Below are 20,325 nucleotides of genomic sequence, written 5' to 3'. Positions count from 1 at the left end.
CACAGGGATTTCTGCAACTTGGTTGGCCTTCTGTCTGTCGGTCCATCTGTCTGTGTCCTGATTGGTTCAGCATCTGTCTAAATTTTAGAAATATTTCCACTCCAGGACTTAACTCCATTCGGTAGTCTATGATCCGTATTGTCAGGCAGGCCATTCATTCTGTGATTCTGCAGGGTGCGCAGTTTCTTTCAGACCCTTGATTTTAGGTCAACTGCATCAAATTACATCCAGAAAGCCCCCAGCTCCCCCCTCTCTCTGTGTCTGTGTCAGAGTTGCCTTGTCAGGATGTGTGAGTGTGTGTGTGTGTTCCTGGCTTGTCCTCCTGTAGCCAGATCACAGAGGACATACTGCCAGGGCCTTCTCCATCCCGCAGTGGCTGTTTATACGTCTGTCCTACCCACATCGATCCCTTCCTGGACAGTCAAAGTGAAAGTGTGTGTGTGTGTGTGTGTGTGTGTGTGTGTGTGTGTGTGTGTGTGTGTGTGCGTCAGAGAGAAGACAAACAGAGACCGAAGGTTACGTAGGTCGATATAACTTTGCTGTGATATACTTTGTTGTGTGATGTACTGCACACTAGGTGGTATATTCTATCAGTAGATCATGGTCCTTGAGTCTCAACAGAGAATATGAGAGAGAGAGAGAGAGAGAGAGAGAGAGAGAGAGAGAGAGAGAGAGAGAGAGAGAGAGAGAGAGAGAGAGAGAGAGAGAGAGAGAGAGAGAGAGGTAAAAGAAAGAAACGAGAGGGGGAAATGATACTGCAGGGTTGTGTTGTGCCCGATGCTCACATAAGCAACAACACACACAACATGTGACTTCTCACCATGTGCCAGTCACACTCTTTCTCACCAGCTGTGTATTTTAAAATCACTCCCCATCACACATCTTAGGATTTAGGTAGGAAGCACTTTTGCCTGAAATGTGTCAATTCATCTGTGAATTGGTTCAGTACGTACTGTGTTTTGTTAGTTGTTTTTAATAGAGAGACATGCCAATTCTGTTGAGGGTTCATGTCATGTCATTTATGATGGGTGGAGGCCAAAAATGCTATATTGTGCTCCATTGCGCTCTCTGTCCCTTTACCTGGTTTCACTGAGAGGCGTAGAAGGATGATAAGGATGTGATAAGCATCACATGATGCTGAACGGAAGGAAGAACATTCAAATAATAACACTTAACTATGTAATGATTTCTTATGCTGGTTGTTAAAATTGAAATGAAATCAAACATGCATATTTTTAAGATTAAATCATGATTTTCCCATTAAGTCACTATTGAAAGAATATCTCCATGACAATAGAATATACATAGTGCAAAAACCTCCCACTTTTCTCAAACATTTCGCATCCTGGTTACTGCACACACCTATCCTAGCATTGCAATGTGCTGTGATAGGAGGAGAGGCAGAGGTGTTGTAGAGATTGGCGTGAGGTGTGGGCCGGTGCATTCCGCTCTGAGGAGGTTAATGAGCGTAGCCGCCGGGCCCTCAGCCAAACACTAGCCACCCAGCAACACTAATGCTGCTGCTAACACTACTGCTCGCTAACACTAGTGTTAGCTAACGCTCCCACAATGAGCCTGACTCTATCAGTTAGCAACCCCGCACTGAGCTCTGGCTAATTATACATCCAGAGAGGGAGGGAGGGAGGGATCAAGGGAGAGAGAGGGAGGGAGGGAGAGGGGGAAAGAGAAGAGGAGGCAGGAGAGTGGGAGAGAAGGAGGAACAGAGAGATAGAGGGGGAGAGAGAGCGAGCAAGAGAGAGAGAGGGGGGGGGAGATCACGTGTGTGAAGGAGAGTGTGTAAGAGGGAAAGAAAGTAACAGAGTCTGTGTGAAAGCAAGGAGAAGAGGGAGAGAAGGGCATTGTAAGTGTGTAAGAGAGAGTTTATGAGAGGGAAAAAGAGAGATATAGTTGTGTGTGTGTGTACGAGAGAGAGAGAGAGGGGGTAAAGGGAGGGAGGGGTTAGAGAGATCAAGCAAGTGAGAAAGGGAGAGACAGAGAGAGAGAGAGAGAGAGAGAGAGAGAGAGAGAGAGAGAGAGAAAGAAAGAGAGAGAGAGAGAGAGAGAGCGCACACTCAGAGGGAGAGCTAGCTTGAATTGATTTGAGACGGAGAGTGTAAGAACATAGACGAGTAAAGAGCAAATAGAGTGTGAGACAAGGTGAAAAGGAAAGAACAGAGTGAAGACAGTGAGTCGGAGACAGAAAGAGAGAGTGAGAGACAGAGGGGAGGGGAAAAGAGAGAGAGGCTAGCAGTATCAAAACTGGATGTTTCTAAGTGCTTTATTGCTGACTGATCCAATGAGCACTCACTCTGTTATTCACCACGCAAAGACACCCAGAGAGGTAGGTAACCGGGATGCTTCCTCCCCTCCGAGTGTGTGTTTGGGTGTGTGTGGGTGTAGGAGTGAGTGTGAGACATACAGACAGAAATATAGATGGAAGGGGTAAAATATATGCATAGAGCAGTTTCTTCTTTGAGAATGTGCTGTATTGACTATAAGAATTTTCAGAATGTGTGATATTGAAAGAAAGTATCTTAGAAGTGTCTGAGATATAAAAAAATAAAAAAAAATCAATGTTAGTGTGGGTGAGAAGGAAATACAACATGCATGTGTGCACTGTATATGGTATAGAAGCATGTGTGTACAGTACTTGCATAGCAGTGTGTGTCAAACAGTGTGTGTGTGTGTGTGTGTGTGTGTGTGTGTGTGTGTGTGTGTGTGTGTGTGTGTGTGTGTGTGTGTGTGTGTGTGTGTGTGTGTGTGTATGTGTGTGTGTGTGTGTGTGTGTGTGTGTGTGTGTGTGTGTGTGTGTGTGTGTGTGTGTGTGTGTAAGGGATAGAGAGGTGTAGGTTCCAGTAGGTTCACCATTCAGCCTGCCTGCAGATCTGGGCTCAGAATTAGAGCAGTGGGCTGAAATAGACCCAGTCCAGAGATAGCCAGGGGCCACAGTCACAGAGTGGGCACATATGACGGCGGGCGGGAGGGGGGGGGGGGTGATTGAATAAATAGAAAGCACTGCATTAAGAATTCATAAATGTATCATTCTTATAGGCTACATTGATATTTGTTTTTCATCATTTTTATCTGGCGCTAGGCTTTAGGGCTTAACTGTTTGTGTGCCAAATACACAGCAATTGCCAAATGGCAAATGCATTTGGGAACTTGAGGCAGAAAAAGTTAGGCAAAAAGGACAATGTTGTAGTTTAATTGAGTAAGAGAAAAGCTGTTGAATATAGAGTTGAAAATAAAGAGAAGGGAGGGCCAGAACAGTAGCCTTATTTTTGGGAAAGATCTTATGTGTGATGATTATGAGGCGCTAGACAAATTTGACAGTCACAAGACGGGGACTTCAAAAATGGCACATCAAGGGAACTGTGCTGTTCAGATGGGTTTAATGGAACAGTAGGCCTAACTGAAATATGAAAACTGACTGTAGATCTATAACCTCTCACATGAACTTTCAACATTTAGATAATACAGCGTTTGACCTTTCCATTGTGTTAACAACAGATAATTGGTTGATTTCCATTTTTTCTTTGTATACGTTTTTTGTCAAGATGATTGATAATAAAAAATATTGTCCATCCCATTGGGTATCTCACTGCGCCCGCATATGCCATGTCTTGAAATATGCAGACAGGAAGAAATGTAATACTTCTGACAGCCAACTTTCTAACTCCATCCATAACTTTTGGACTTCATAACATTCCCAGAAAGCATGGATTATTGAGTCATTGTTAGTTTTACACACGTTCCAACATTCCCTCCATCTTGCGACAATATCAGTTATTTTTAAGTCTTGGTTCCAATCATTTATATTTTACAACAGTTTTCAGCTGTGCTAACATAATTGCACAAGGTTTTTCTAATGATCAATTAGCCTTTTAAAATGATAAACTTGGATTAGCTAACACGACGTGCCATTGGAACACAGGAGTGATGGTTGCTGATAACGGGCCCCTGTACGCCAATGTAAATATTCCATAAAAAATCTGGAGTTTCCAGCTACAATAGTCATTTACAACATTAACAATGTCCACGCTGTATTTCTGAACAATTTTTAGTTATTTTAATTAACAAAAAAGTAGCTTTTCTTTAAAAAACAAGGACATTTCTAAGTGACCCCAAACTTTTGAATGGTCGTGTATATGGAGGGTACTGGGCAACAGAAGACGAACATCAGAGGGGCTAAGGATCTTGGAGATGGGGAAAGAGCTGATAAAACAGGGGGACAGTTTGCAAGACTCTACCCGGAGGGGCAGGTCAGGATTGGATTGCCATACCCTCTGCCCGAGACAATAACGGGAGCCGGTGTCTGGTGGTGGTCCGCCTGTTGTCGATACCTGGAGGTGGTCTTGAGAAGAGCCGACCGAGCTCTCTTCCAGGTATGGTGACAGTGGCAGACGAACATCTGGGCCGAGGGTATGCTGACCTCTTCCTCTTCCTCCGGGAAGAGCGGGGGCTGATATCCCAGGGAGCGAGACCAGTGGCTGAGCAAGGGAGGGTATTGCGGGCATATTCTACCCACATGAGATTCTGTCTCAAGGTGGTGGGATTGGCGGAGACCAGGCAGCAAAGAGTCGTCTCCATGTCCTGATTGGCTCGCTCTGGCTGGCCGTTAGACTGGCGGTGGAACTCAGAGGACATGCTGGACGATGACCCAATGAGCGAGAAGAACGCCTTCCAGAACTGGGATGAGAACTGAGACCCCAGTCAGAGACTGTCCACCTGAAGTCCATGGATCCGGTAGACGTGCTGCACCATCAGCTGGGCCGACTCCTTGGCTGAGGTTAGCTTGGGCAAAGGGATGAAGTGGGAGGCTTTGGAAAACCAGTCCACCACAGTAAGGATAACCGTGTTGCCATCAGACGAGGGGAAAGCAGTGACGAAGTCCAGGGATATGTGTGACCAGGGACGGTGAGGGACGGGAAGGGGTTGAAGGAAGCGAGCCGGAGCTTGCCAAGGAGTCTTATTCTGGGCACACACGGTGCACGAATGCGCAGACGTCAGGAACCAAGGTTGGCCACCAGAAATGTTGTTGTACAAAGGCCAGGGTCTGACAGGAGCCAGGATGGCAGGTCAGTTGAGAGGAATGAGCCCATTCCAGAACCGAGGAACGAGCAGAGTCCGGGACAAACATCCGGTCATCCGGGGCCCCTCTGGCTAACCGGATGTTGTAATTTCTTTCCATGGGGTCGAGACGATAGGAGAGGAATGCGCAAGAGGCAGAGGAATGCGCTCTCACCTTTTAAGGATACATCTGGATGTTGCCTGCAGCTATGAGGTACCCCAGGATGGAGATGGTGGAGCGAAGTAATTTGCATATTTCCGCTTTGACATACAGCTGGTTCTCCAGAAGACCCTGGAGGACTTGTCTGACATGGATGACATGTTCTTGAGCTGAGTGAGAAAACCCAAGGATGTCATCAATGTAGACGAAAACGAAACGGTTCAACATGTTCCCGGAGAACATTGTTTACAGTCCAAACGGCATCACCAGGTATTCGTAGTGGCCGCTAGCCATGTTAAAGGTGGTCTTCCACTCATCCCCTTCCCGCATCCGTACCATATGGTAGGTGTTCCGGAGGTCAAACTTGGAGAAGATGGTAGCCCCCTGGAGAGGCTCGAAAGCAGAGGCAATGAGTGGGAGCAGGAAACGTTTTTGAACGATGATGTCTTTCAGGCCCCGGTAGTCGAAACACGGACGCAGGGTTTTGTTGTTCTCCACAAAGCAGAACCCTGCACTGGCATGGGAGGCAGAAGGATGGATACCCCCTGCAGCCAGGGAGTCCTCAATATACATCTCCATCGCCTTGGTCTCCAGACCTGACAGGGAATAAAGCCACCCCCGAGATGGTGTAATGCCAGGGAGAAGGTTGATGGCGGCAGTCATAGGGCCGATGGAAGGAAGCGCGGTGGCACTGGCCTTGCTGAAAACCTCCTGGAGGTCCTGGTACTCCACAGGGACGGCAGAGAGGCCCAGGGCTTTTCCCAAACTGTCCCGGGGCAGGCAGCTCCAACTTCAGGTAATACCCATGGCAAAACGGGCGCCAACCCAGGATTGAACCAGTAGCCCAGTCAATCAGGGAACTGTGTCTCTGGAGCCAGGAAAACCCCAAAACCACGGGTGCATGAGGAGATTCAATGAGTAGGAACTGCATATTCTCACTGTGACTACCCAACATTCTCAGGTTAATGACCCAGGATATGACCCAGATGTAGACACGGGAGGTGGATAGTATAGTTCTCAAATTATTTATTGGAATCACGGGGCAGGCAAAGGGCAGGTTGAGGTCAGGCAGACGTTCATGATCAGATCAGAGTCAGGCAGGTACAGGACGGCAGGCAGGCTCGGGTTCAGGCCAGGCAGAGGTTCATAATCAGGTTAGAGTCAGGCAGAGACTCAGACCTAGCGAAACAGGAAGGCGGGAAAGAACGTTTGTAAGACCTGACAAGACAAGATGAACTGGCAATAGACAAACAGAGAACACAGGTTTAAATACACAGGGGATAATGGGAAGATGTGCGGCACCTGGAAGAGTGGAGACAAGCACAAAGACAGGTGAAACAGGCAGATAATGTGACAAATTATAGACAAGTTGACTAACAAATAGTCTACAAAAATGTCAGAAATAATTAGCAGAAACATATATTCCTATCTAAATTAGGTTGGCACAGACAGAGAGGATGCACATATGGGTGTCGGCAGTCAAACAGATGGGGTAGATACCCCCATGCAGAGGGCAGATATGGGACAGGGGGAGTGTTAGATACAGACTGTAAATGTGGTGGTGGAGTTGGACGTTGGGGTTAAAGGACAGACAGAAAGCAAGGTTCTGTATTCAAGGTTCAAATTGATTGCCTTTATTTGTAAGAAAGGCATTGGAAACCTTTCTCACAAGAGCAGTCCCTTTAGACTGGTACAAAGTGCAGGACAAATACAGTTAATCGGACAAATAGACTCCAATCAATCATGAATAAAAGGAGTAAACTAGACTGTCTGGGTTGGGTCCATTCATACCTGTAACAGAGGAAATATTATTGTGGCTATACCATTTGAAAAAATGTAAGCAGTTAGACAATGCATTTTTAAGAAGAGATGGGAATTTGATTTGTGTGTTGCTATAGTCTGAGATTGATCTCAATAGTGGGTTCACTTTGAAAGGAGTTAAAGAGCATACACCTAGAGGTGCGTGCTTCCGTGCGCCCTTGCATCCTTGCATGTGTGTGCGCACTTGCGTCCGTATGCATGAGTGTGTGCAAAAACACTGCGTGGAGGTGAGCGTTTTTTTTTTGGGGGGGGGGGGGGGGGGGTACAGCACTCCCTGTTTCTCTGCCCACTGCGTGATATCTAGTTATAGCACTATGGTGGAGGAGGCAATGCTCATACATGCATGATTATAGCTCTTTCTGCTTCCACGGGAGTGCTCCAACCACTGCAGCTCACATACTCAAACCTCTTTCTGCTTCCACGGGAGTGCTCCAACCACTGCAGCTCACATACTCAAACCTCTTTCTGCTTCCACGGGAGTGCTCCAACCACTGCAGCTCACATACTCAAACCTCTTTCTGCTTCCACGGGAGTGCTCCAACCACTGCAGCTCACATACTCAAACCTCTTTCAATTACACAGTGTGTTTCTTGGTACCCCAAAGTCAGTTTAAACTTCCATTACCAAGTATTGCACTCTAACATGTAGTCTAACAATTTCCTTCCCTCCTGGACTGACTGTTGAAGATGATTGGAATACTACAAGTAGAAGTTCATCCACAGTGAGAAAAACACTACATTGACCTTAAATCAGAGTCTACGGTTAAACGTCACCCCTTCCAGTCTGAGAGTTTACTGAATGTTCATCTGGTGTCAGACATATAGCTGTCTCACAGTAATATTCCAGAGCTAGGCGATACTGTATATCATATTATAACGTAAGAGTGTGCATGGTCAGCATCTGTTAGTCTGTTACGCGTATATGAATCGATTGTACTTTCAACCGTTTCAATGTTGTTTTTGGTGTCGGATTCGCCCTTGCCTTTGAAAGGACTAGGCAAAGTTGGGCACTTCTTTGTTACTGTGTGTTTTTCTGAATGTCCATATTTGCACCCGGGTGTGTATGTGTGAGTGTGTGCATAAGTGCGTAAGTGCGAGTGTGTGTGTGTGTGTGTGTGTGTGTGTGTGTGTTTGCATGCGTGCGTTAGGTTTGGCAGGGTGGGCTGGTATCAGTTCACACATGTAGAGTTGTTGTGTTAGGCCTTTTGTTTTCATTTGAAGTTGTAGTCTCCTGTCTCAATCCTCTGAGATGAAGCCGGAATGGCGTCTGACTCCCATTGTGCCTGTCAGTCGCTTTCACTGTCACTCAAACACATGTCCTCATTGGGAAACTGAGTACCTACCTGGCACTGCCTGCTGACTCCTTCTCTTTGACAGTGTACACAACGATCCTAATTTGAATGGTACGGTCAGAAGCTTAAAGAGCTCAGTATCGCCTAAGAACCCACCAGGGTTCATTCCGAAAGCTAAAGGGACAATATAAACCGTGTTACAACCATTTCATCCAAAGTTTGTCGTCAACAACATGTGTGTGTCGTGTGTGAGCGTGTGGGGGATGCTGAAGAGTGAGTACATCTCTGAATGAGAATGAACTCACTCTCCCTCTTTTAGAAACATACACACACACACACACACACACACACACATGAGCACGCACAGACGCATAAACAAACACACACACCAATTCCTAATTGAAACTCATGAAAGATAATTGGAAATGGAATGTCAGTGTACTTCTTGAATTGACTGGACTCTTGTTTGGGACTGACTGGTTGCTGGCCCTTTAAGAGGTCTATTTTTACAGGGGTACAGTCATGCATGGAGCAAGGCACAGCTGAGAGAGGAGGCATGGAGAGGCCGTTGGAGAGTCTTTCTCTGACTCACAAATGTGACTCTCTACAACACATGGGCTACTAGTGTATTATTGTTATTGTGTGTGTGTGACCGTGCGTGTTTGTGTGTGTGCGCGTGTGTGTGTGCATGGGTGCATGTGCAGGGTTGGGTAGGTTACTTTCTAAATATCATCAGTTACAGTTACCTGTCCAAAATTGTAATCAGTCATGTAACTTTTTGATTACCTGACTCAGTAACATAATCTGATTACATTTAGTTACTTTTAGATTACTTTCCTCTTAAGAGGAATGTATGTTACCAATTGAACGACATCTATTGCAGGATAAATCAATGTTAAAGTTTACATAGCTGGCCATATATGGATGTTACATTTTACATTATGGGTTGGTTAAGTAGGCTTCTTCTAACCCATGTGTTCTTACTACATACAATAATATGATTACATGATATCTTTACATTAAAAGCAAAGTCTATCAGAATTTCAGTCATTCCAATAAATGATATACCCCGTGATCTTCAAAAATAGGACTTGGAAAGATGGAAATATAGATTAGCCTAAGCATAACCCCAAAACTGAGCATAACCTGAGCATAACCCCAAAACTAAGGACTTATTAGCCATCCCTACTCTGTTTATGATTTTGTTGTCATGGAGGACAGATTGGACTCATTGATTCAAGCTGAAAAATAAATGCTGTGCTCATGGAATGGCGTGCTTTGAGCAGTACTGAAAAGTGCTATTTACATCTGAAAAATGTATGACATATGCTGCATTTGATACAGGCCTACTTTTTATTACTTTGATATCCTGATAATATGCAGCTGTTTAAAGGGAAAATCCACAGACGAAATAATAACAAAACGATCGCCCCGCCTCTGTTTCGGTTAAAAGTTGAGGGATGGGCCTGGAGAAATGTAACCACACTCAGATTAACAAACAGAGCTATGGATGTAAGGACTGACCATCCATGATATCAAAATGATTGTTTTAACTGTGTTACGAGGGAAAACAGTGTTTGTTTACATTGAAAATATTTACAAACATTTGAGAAAAACAATTTTAGGTTCTCATGAAGTGTGACAGTTCAAGAATCAATGGATACAGTTGAAGTCGGAAGTTTACATACACTTAGGTTGGAGTCATTAAAACTAGTTTTTCAACCACTCCACAAATGTCTTGTTATTAACAAACTATCGTTTTGGCAAGTCGGTTAGGACATCTACTTGCATGACACATGCAATGACACAAGTAATTTTTCCAACAATTGTTCACAGACAGATTATTTCACTTATAATTCACTGTATCACAATGCCAGCGGGTCAGAAGTTTACATACACTAAGTTGACTGTGACTTTAAACAGCTTGGAAAATTCCAGAAAATAATGCCATGGCTTTAGAAGCTTCTGATAGGCTAATTGACATAATTTGAGTGAATTGGAGGTGTACCTGTGGATGTATTTCAAGGCCTACCTTCAAACTCAGTGCCTCTTTGCTTGACATCATGGGGAAATCAAAATAATTCAGCCAAGACCTCTGGTTCATCCTTGGGAACAATTTCCAAATTCCTGAAGGTACCACGTTCATCTGTACAAATGATAGTATGCAAGTATAAACACCATGGGACCACGCAGCCGTCAAACCTCTCAGGAAGGAGAAGCGTTCTGTCTCCTAGAGATGAACGTACTTTGGTGCGAACAGGGCAAATCGATCCCAGAACAACAGCAAAGGAACGTTTGACCCAAATTAACTTGTTATGGCTGCAATCCCACTATCGGGATAAGTGTCATCAACAACCGCTGAATAGCATAGCGCTACATACAATAAATATTACTATAAATATTTAAATTCATGAAATCACAAGTGCAATATAGGAAAACACAGTTTTGACTTTGTTAATCCACCTGTTGAGTCATTTTGAAATTATGCTTTACAGCGAAAGCAATCCAAGCGTCTGTGTAAGCTTATCTATCGCACAATAAAACATTAAGTACACATCAGGTAGCTTGGTCACGAAAATCAGAAAAGCAATCAAATTAATCGTTTACCTTTGATGATCTTCGGATGTTTTCACTCACGAGACTCCCAGTTACACTGGGAGATTATTTTTATATCCAAAATACCTCCGTTTGTTTGGTGCTTTATGTTGAGAAATCCACAGGAAAGAGCGGTCACGACAACGCAGACGAAAATTATGTCCACAGAAACATGTCAAACGTTTTTTATAATCAATCCTCAGGTTGTTTTTCAAATATATAATCGATAATATATCAACTGCAAATGTCTTTCACAGTAGTAGAGGGAAAAGCAATACCTATCCAAACTCTGTTGCGCTAGCAAAACTCATGTGACCACTTGACGTGATGTTATCGTTCTGGCTCATTTTTCAAAATAAAAGCCTGAAACTATGTCTGAAGACTGTTGACACCTTGAGGAAGTGATAGGAAAAGGAATCTGGTTCATATCCCTTTAAATGGAGCGTAGGGAGGCTATGGAACATGGAGTTTTCAAAATAGAAGCAACTTCCTGTTTTGATTTTCCTCAGGGATTCGCCTGCAATATCAGTTTTGTTATACTCACAGACAATATTTTGACAGTTTTTGAAACTTTAGAGTGTTTTCTATCTAATACTACTACTAATATGTATATATTAGCAACTCAGACTGAGGAGCAGGCCGTTTACAATGGGCACCTTTTCATCCAAGCTACTCAATACGGCCCCTGCAGCCATAAAAAGTTAAACAATTTAAAGGCAATACTACCATATACTAATTGAGTGTATGTAAACTTCTGACCCACTGGGAATGTGATGAAAGAAATAAAAGCTGAAATAAATAATTCTCTCTACTATTATTCTTACATTTCACATTCTTAAAACAAAGTGGTGATCCTAACTGACCTAAGAGAGGGATTGTTTACTAGGATGAAATGTCAGGAATTGTGAAAAACTGAGTTTAAATGTATTTGGCTAAGGTGTATGTAAACTTCCGACTTCAACTGTGTATATATATGTATATATATATATATATATAGTACCAGTCAAAAGTTTGGACACACCTACTCATTCAAGGGTTAATCTTTATTTTTATTATTTTCTACACTGTAGAATAATAGTAAAGAAATCACAACTATGAAATAACACAAATGGAATCATGTAGTAACCAAAAAAGAGTTAAAGAAATCCAAATATATTTTGGATTTTAGATTCTTCAATGTAGCTGCCCTTTGCCTTGATGACAGGTTTGCATAATCTTGGCATTCTCTCAACGAGCTTCACCTGGAATGCTTTTCCAAGAGTCTTGAAGGAGTACTCACATATGCTGAGCACTTTTTGGCTGCTTTTCCTTCACTGCGGTCCAACTAATCCCAAACCATTTCATTTGGGTTGAGGTAGGGTGATTGTGGAGGCCAGGTCATCTGATGCAGCACTCCGTCACTCTCCTTCTTGGTCAAATAGCCCTTACACATCATGGAGTTGTGTTAGGTCATTGTCCTATTGAAAAACAAATGATAGTCATTCCTCTCTCTAATGTCAACATGACGTCTGCTGTTTCGGGTTAGTTATTACTGCCCCTACTCCAGCTCAACATGCTTTAGATAGCTCTTTTGTCACACAAACCACACATGGGGAGACCTCACCTGGCTTAACTGGTGTCTCCAGAGATGCAAGCTCCCTCATTGTCACTCAATGCCTGGGCTTACCCCCACTGTACTCACATCCTACCATACCCTTGTCTGTACATTATGCCCTGAATCTATTCTACCATGCCCAGAAATCAGTGAATATCCCATTCACTGCTCAATAGGGACACATAGGAAGGCAGAGGTTTCTAAATAAGAGTCCCTTCCTGATTGGATTTTCCTCAGGCTTTCACCTGCAATATCAGTTCTGTTATACTCACAGACAATATTTTTACAGTTTTGGAAACTTTAGAGTGTTTTCTATCCTAAGCTGTCAATTATATACATATTCTAGCATCTTGTCCTGACAAAATAGCCCGTTTACTTTGGGGAACGTTATTTTTCCAAGAATGAAAATAGTGCCTCCTAGTTTCAAAAGGTTAAATAAGAATTTTCCATTCAAACAATGTAGAACTAAGAACAGATATAGTCCTTGTTTAACTCCAGACATGACTGCCCTTGACCAGCACAAAAACATCCTGTGGCGTACTGCATTAGCATCGAACAGCCCCCGTGATATTAAACTTTTCAGGGAAGTGAGGAACCAATACACACAGAAAGTTAGGAAAGCTAAGGCTAGCTTTTTCAAACAGAAATTTGCATCCTGTGGCACTAATTCCAAAAGGTTTTGGGACACTGTAAAGTCCATGAAGAAGCTGCTGCCCACTGCACTGAGACTAGGAAACACTCTCACCGGGCGGCAGGGTAGCCTACTGGTTAGAGCGTTGGACTAGTAACCGGAAAGGTTTTTCACTGGTCATCCCCAAAGCCAACACCTCCTTTGGCCGCTTTTTCTTCCAGTTCTCTGCTGCCAATGACTGGAATGAATTGCAAAAAATCACGGAATCTGGAGACTTATATCTCCCTCACTAACTTTAAGCATCAGCTGTCAAAGCAGCTTATCGATCACTGTACCTATACACAGCCCATCTGTAAATAGCACACCCAACTACCTCATCCCCATATTGCTTTTTTTTTTTTTTACTCTTTTGCTCCACAGTATCTCTACATGCACATCATCATCTGCACATCTATCACCCCAGTGTTAATTGCTCAAATGTAATTATTTTGACACCATGGCCTATTTATTGCCTTACCCCCCTAATCTTACTACATTTGCACACACTGTACATAGATTTTCCTATTGTGTTATTGACTGTACGTTTGCTTATCCCATGTGTAACTCTGTGTTGTTGTTGTCGCACTGCTTTACTTTATCTTGGCCAGGTTGCAGTTGTAAATGAGAACTTGTTCTCAACTGGCCTACCTAGTTAAATTAAGGTGAAATAAAAATAAAAGTAAAAAAATGTAATACAAGTCCCACCAGGCACAAACCAGATGGGATGGTGTATGCTATGCTGGTTAAGTGTGCCTTGAATTCTAAATAAATCACGGACAGTGTCACAAGCAAATTACCCCACACCATCACACCTTCTCCTCCATGCTTCACGGTGGGAACCATACATGCGGAAATCATCCATTCACCTACTCCGCATCGGTTGGAACCAAAAATCTCAAATTTGGAATCATCAGACCAACGGACAGATTTCCACCGGTCTAATGTCCATTGCTCGTGTTTCTCGGCCCAAGCTAGTCTATTTGTATTGGTGTCCTTTACTACTTGTTTCTTTGCAGCAATTTGATCATGAAGGCCTGATTCACGCCCTCTTCTCTGAACAGTTAATGTTGAGATGTGTCTGTTACTTGAACTTTGTGAAGCATATTTTTGGGCTGCAATTTCTGAGGCTGGTAACTCTAATGAACATATCCTCTGCAGCAGAGGTAACTCTGGGTCTACCTTTCCTTTCCTGGTCCTCATGAGAGCCAGTTTAATCATAGCGCTTGATGGTTTTTGTGGCTGCACGTGAAGACTCTTTCAAACTTCTTGAAATGTTCAGAATTGACTGACGTTCGTGTCTTAAAGTAATGATGGGCTCTCATTTCTCTTTGTTTATTTGAGCTCTTCTTGCCATAATATGGACTTGGTCTTTTACCAAATAGGGCTATCTTCTGTATACTACCCCTACTGTACCATGTTACAACATAACTGATTGTCTCAAATGCATTAAGATGGAAAGAAATTCCACCAAATAACCTTTAACAAGGCACACCTGTTAATTGAAATCCATTCCAGGTGAATCCAGGTGAATGAGATTCCAGGTGAATCTCATGAAGCTGGTTGAGAGAATGCCAAAAGCATACAAATCTGTCATCAATTCAAAGTTTGGCTACTTTGAAGAATCTCAAATATAAAATACATTTGTTTCACACATGTTTGGTTACTACATGATTCCATATGTGTTATTTCATAGTTTTTATGTCATCACTATTATTCTACACTGTGGAAAGAAAATAAAGAAAAACCCTAGAATGAGTAGGTGTGTCCAAACTTTTGACTGGTACCGTGTACTGTACATATAAAAATGGATGTAGCAACTACAGATTGCCCCTTTAAGTCTATCAAAAGTGTACGACTCTGAGCATGTGTTCATTAGGCATATGGATATATTATTTGAATAAGCATGAATTAGATTGAGCTATCAAAGCCCCCCTTTTATTCAATATGCTGGGATCCGTACTATGCAGCTGTTGCAAGAGTGCATTTTTCACTGGCTGTCCACTGGTTTCAAATACACATCCACAACAACCACAATCTGCTGTCCTCCTTACCGCCAAGTGTTTATTCTAGTTGGATCATCTTTGGATGCCGACAGCAGTCGCACCATTGGAAGAGCATAGCTTGGACTGTAGACTACAACATCAAAAAATCTTGCCCTTTTCCCGCTATCCTTCAAACACATTTGGTGTGTCATCATAGTGGTCTCTGATTTGTGGTCAGACTCGCATAGACTCGCTCAAAAACAGAGTGTCAAAAATTATTTTCCGCAAGCATCCTTTCTGATTTTAAAAGTCATTCTGAAAGTAATCATCTAGTTTTTCAAAAGTATCTGTAATCTGATTATAATATTTTTGCAGGTAATATAACGGATTATAGTTACTGTTTCTTTGTAATCCCTTATATGTAATGGATGATATGTAATCCGTTACTCCCCAACCCTGTCCTTGCGTGTGTGTGTGTGTGTGGTGACATGTCAGCAAAACTCTGCTGGACACAGCTCTCTGAGGTCAAATTTATAGGGATTAGGACCTTAGACCTCAAACAAAAACAGATATGCATACATACAGTACATACATCCCCTTTCACAGTGAACTTACAGTACTGTGCGTGTGGTATGCCCATTGGCTCTCATATACAGTAACCAAAAAACACATACACACTCAAACACATTACGTCTCTGTACAATGGATTAAAGTGAGCAAAAATAAACCAATCTCTGCTTTTTGTGTTGAGTGCTCCGACTCCTTTCTGCCTCGATTTAGTCCTTTTGGAAGTTTTTCTTGGTAAATCTTTCACATTCATTCTCTCTGCACAAATGTACACACAGGCATACATACAGTACACCCACTGCAAAATTACTTATAAATCCTCAATATGTGGGCCTAAAATACCCATCTGCCTTATGCAATCTGCATGTTACATAATGCCTGTCATTATCACAGGGCTCCTTCACACCCTGCCATGCCTCTCCACCTACATTAATAGTATACGCACACGCACACGCACGTTGATTAATACACACACACCCGCACACTGCTTCATAAATACATACACACACACACACACACATATATGCAGGTAAAAGTTACACATTCACATGCAGACATAAAGGAAACAACACAGACACACCTCCTGCCCCCTGAGTTGACAGTCATTACACTCCAGCACTCTCAATATCTCTCTTTCTCCAGTTGTTAGGGAGCACACTCAAGCAGAAAGAGCAAGAGAGAGAAAGTAAGAGGGAGAGAGATGGGTAGAGAGGTGGAGAGAGACACAAATGTAGAGAGAGATGGGCAGAGATGGATGTAGGGAAAAGGGAAGAGCTAAAGGACTCCCATTACACCCTTTCACACCAAACGCAGGTGAAAATACAGGGCAGGAGAACTGGTTTCTATGTTTGTGTGTGCGTGTGTGCGTGTGTGTGTGCGTGTGTGTTTAGTGATGCGCGGGTCAGCTGTTTATGTTTACTTACTAAGGTGAAAAGCTGAGCCCCACACCTGACCCTAACCCGCAAATATAGAACATGCGCTGTACAGTCAGAGATGGTGGTGATATTTTGACAGGTCTGTGTTTCTACTTATATTATCTGACATTTTGGCAGGATATTTGTTAGTCAACTTACATGAAGCTTTTCTTCGACCATTTCTTGTTGCCCTAGAAGACTAATTAAACCCTTTCTCACCAGAATAATGGAATAAATTGATAGAATGAACGCTTCAATCTAGTTGACATTGGTTGAGTGTGTTTTCTTTTTCCTCTTTCATCTCTGCTTATCTCAGCGAAGAGGTTTAGGGACCGGGGAGAAAACGCAATCAAAAAAAACTACGGGAAAGATTTTCTGTGCAACATTTTCTGATGACATCAGTTTGACAGGTTTTAAGGAAATGAAAAGCTGCTAAAACGATAAACATGTTTTTGATACAGTTCGTTTTGGATGCATATTATATGCGGTTGAAATACTATCAGCTTTAATGCTGGTAAAGATAGCAGCTTTACAGACGGTCCTTAACCGCACATTCATTTTTTCAAGAAAGCTGAAATAAATAAATCATATTTCTCCACTCCTGTTCCTGAGTCAAAATATACATCTGATGTTTTCTTTTACTGCAAGAAATGGTTAATTCTGCCACTTCACCAAATCTTCACTTTTCTGGCCCTTCCTTCTATACATTTTTCAACTCTTCATTTTTTTACGTTATTTAATTCAACTCCGACGTTGTTATTTTTGTGTGTGTGTGTGTGTGTGCGTGCGTGCGTGCATATGTGTGTAAATCATGCATGTGCGTGTGTGTGTTTGCGTCAATTAGTGTTTTTTGCATCAGCGTGTGTGAATGTGAGTCTCCCTAGTTCTGTATGGGTCCTTTTCTAAACCCTGGGAGAGGATAATCACATTCAGTGTTCAACAGGGCATTAAAGTGATAGTGGGGGCCGCACAGCACTGCAACACACAACTACACTACAGTTTCCCTCAGTTTCCTGGACCTGAGCTGACGGCTCACTCATTGGCACAAATCCAGGATCAGCTTCACCTCCCCAAGTTCTATCCTTAGCTCCAAACAGCTACAGGTGTGCCCGTACATGTGTGCGATAACAACAGTCAGCGTAAGACATATGACTCAGACAGGAGACAAGACTACAGCAATGTTGGCCTCCTCCGCCATGCTGAGTCTATAGCAGGGGTCCTGACCTCTCACCTCTGCCTCCTACCATACTCCCACACCACATCCACTGGTGAGGCCCTGCTGATTCCCTTTCTCCTCACATAGAGAGACAACACACACACAATGAAAATCATGCAGAAATCATGCGCATGCTCACACACAGTACGTATACACACAGGTACGAGAGAGAGAGAGAGAGAGAGAGAGAGAGAGAGAGAGGGAGGGAGGTAGCTATTTCAGACATAATTGAGAGTATGTTACCCGAAGAAGAAAAAACTGTCAAGATGACCCCCTTTCATTCAGTCTTGCATTTTTTAAATTTGTATGTCTTGCTAGCATACGCCTTTTTCTACATCCAGTTGTGCAGGTGGGAGTAGGGGTGTGCAGATGTGGGTGGGCATATATTTTAATAAATCTATTGAATATACACCATCACTGTCACGTTCTGACCTTTATTTCCTTTGTTTTGTATTTATTTAGTATGGTCAGGGCGTGAGTTGGGTGGGCAGTCTATGTTTGTTTTTCTATGTTTTGGGGCATTTCTATGTTTCGGCCTAGTATAGTTCTCAATCAGAGGCAGGTGTCATTAGTTGTCTCTGATTGAGAATCATACTTAGGTAGCCTGGGTTGCACTGTTTGTTTGTGGGTGATTGTCTATGTTGTAGCTTCACGGTCGTCATTTGTTTATTGTTTTGTATGCAGTGTCAGTACTTTCTTTATTAAAGATTTACCATGGACACTTACCACGCCGCATTTTGGTCCGACTCTCCTTTTCGCCTCTCCTCTTCGGAAGAAGAGGAGGAACACCGTGACAATCACAAAGAAACTTAAACATAATTAACATCATTTTTAAACATAATACTATAAATCTGTTCATTGAATTTAAAGTACAGGGATTGTTTCCCGCTTCACCTGTCAGATGTATAACAGTTTAGAAAGCAGGTAAAAAGAAGACGGTATTGGAAAGTTGGCGGAATTTTGACTCGGTATAAAACGCACAAGAGAGAGAGAGAGACAGAGACAGAGAGAGACAGAGACAGAGAGAGATGGAGAGAGAGAACGCGAGAGAGAGACAGAGAGAGAGAGCGACAGAGAGAGATGGAGAGAGAGAACGCGAGAGAGAGACAGAGAGAGAGAGAGACAGAGAGAGAGAGCGACAGAGAGAGATGGAGAGAGAGAACGCGAGAGAGAGACAGAGAGAGAGAGAGAGAGACAGAGAGAGAGAGAGCGACAGAGAGAGATGGAGAGAGAGAACACGAGAGAGAGACAGAGTGAGAGAGAGACAGAGAGAGAGAGAGCGACAGAGAGAGATGGAGAGAGAGAACGCGAGAGAGAGACAGAGAGAGAGAGAGAGCGACAGAGAGAGATGGAGAGAGAGAACATGAGAGAGAGACAGAGAGAGAGAGAGAGAGAGAGTGACAGAGAGACTGAGAGAGACGGAGAGACAGAAAGACAGAGAGAGACAGAGATGTGGCCTGAGTGTATCATCTGGGCTTATGTACTTTACATGAACTTTCTTTATCAAGGTCTTTTAACATTTCCGAGAGGGTTCTAGTTGGCTCTGCTAAAACAACACCATAGAAGTTACTTTGTGTTTTGGTTTAATCAAACTTTGACTGGGTGTCAAAGGTGATTGACATTTGTAATATAGGTCCCATATTAAATATGTATATTATGTAATGGTTCAAGAGAACGAGGAGATGTATATATTATGTAATGTGGTGGATGTAGGTGGATGTGTATATGTGTTTGAGTAATCACAGTGTACAGTATCACCCCATCTCCTGATATAGCTGTCAATGTGTTAGTGTGTAACACTGACCACAGCACACCTGACTGCTCCAGATAATTGCTGCTATTCCAGGTGACTACGGAAATCAAGACATTACACTCTCTGTTCCTGAACTGCTGTAACCTTGGTGATGATGGGCTCTTCTCGGGCTCTTGTCTCCATGGTGATAGACAGAACCATACGGTATGTTTGACTGTTACTGACAGTTTGTTACCATAGCTATTTGGAGAAAACACTGATCATCCCTGGCCAGAAGTCTGTCTCTCTCTCTCTCTCTCTCTCTCTCTCTCTTTCTATCTCTCTCTCTCTTTCTTTGTCCCCTCTCTCTGGCTCTATCACTTCCCTTTTCCTTCCTCTCTTCCCACTCTTTCTCTTTATATATCTCCCTACCTTCCTCCCTCTTCTCCCTCTCCCTCTCACCAGCAACCATTCATGTCCCTTCCTCCCTCTCCCTCTCTTTCTACCCACCTCTTCTACTCTCACCCTCCCTCTTTCTGTCTCCCTGGTAAACGGGTCACTGATCTCATAGCGCAGGAGTTCTGCTCACACCAGGTGCTCTGAGCTTGGCTAATCTAGTCGGATTTGACTGCTGTTTGCGTGTGTCACAGAACCGCATGGGGGGTTACAGCTTGCTAGAGGGTGCTGGTACAGTTTGACATGGAACTCATAGC

General features: G+C 43.1%; 1 protein-coding gene across 1 annotated transcript in view; it reads left to right on the top strand.

The window, feature by feature from the left end:
- The first annotated feature begins 1,990 nt into the window (after nt 1–1,990).
- The window catches only part of LOC109907776 (ataxin-1-like), a 35,402-nt gene continuing 17,067 nt past the window's right edge, over nt 1,991–20,325 (top strand). The window contains exon 1 of the mRNA XM_031793953.1: nt 1,991–2,341. The gene's annotated coding sequence lies outside the window, so the exon portion shown is untranslated. The remainder of the gene's footprint in view (nt 2,342–20,325) is intronic.

This window comes from Oncorhynchus kisutch, linkage group LG17, assembly GCF_002021735.2.
Source record: "Oncorhynchus kisutch isolate 150728-3 linkage group LG17, Okis_V2, whole genome shotgun sequence".
In the NCBI taxonomy this organism is placed as follows: Eukaryota; Metazoa; Chordata; class Actinopteri; order Salmoniformes; family Salmonidae; genus Oncorhynchus; species Oncorhynchus kisutch.
Note: the sequence above shows the minus strand (reverse complement) of the source record. Positions and strands in the feature narration are given on the sequence as shown.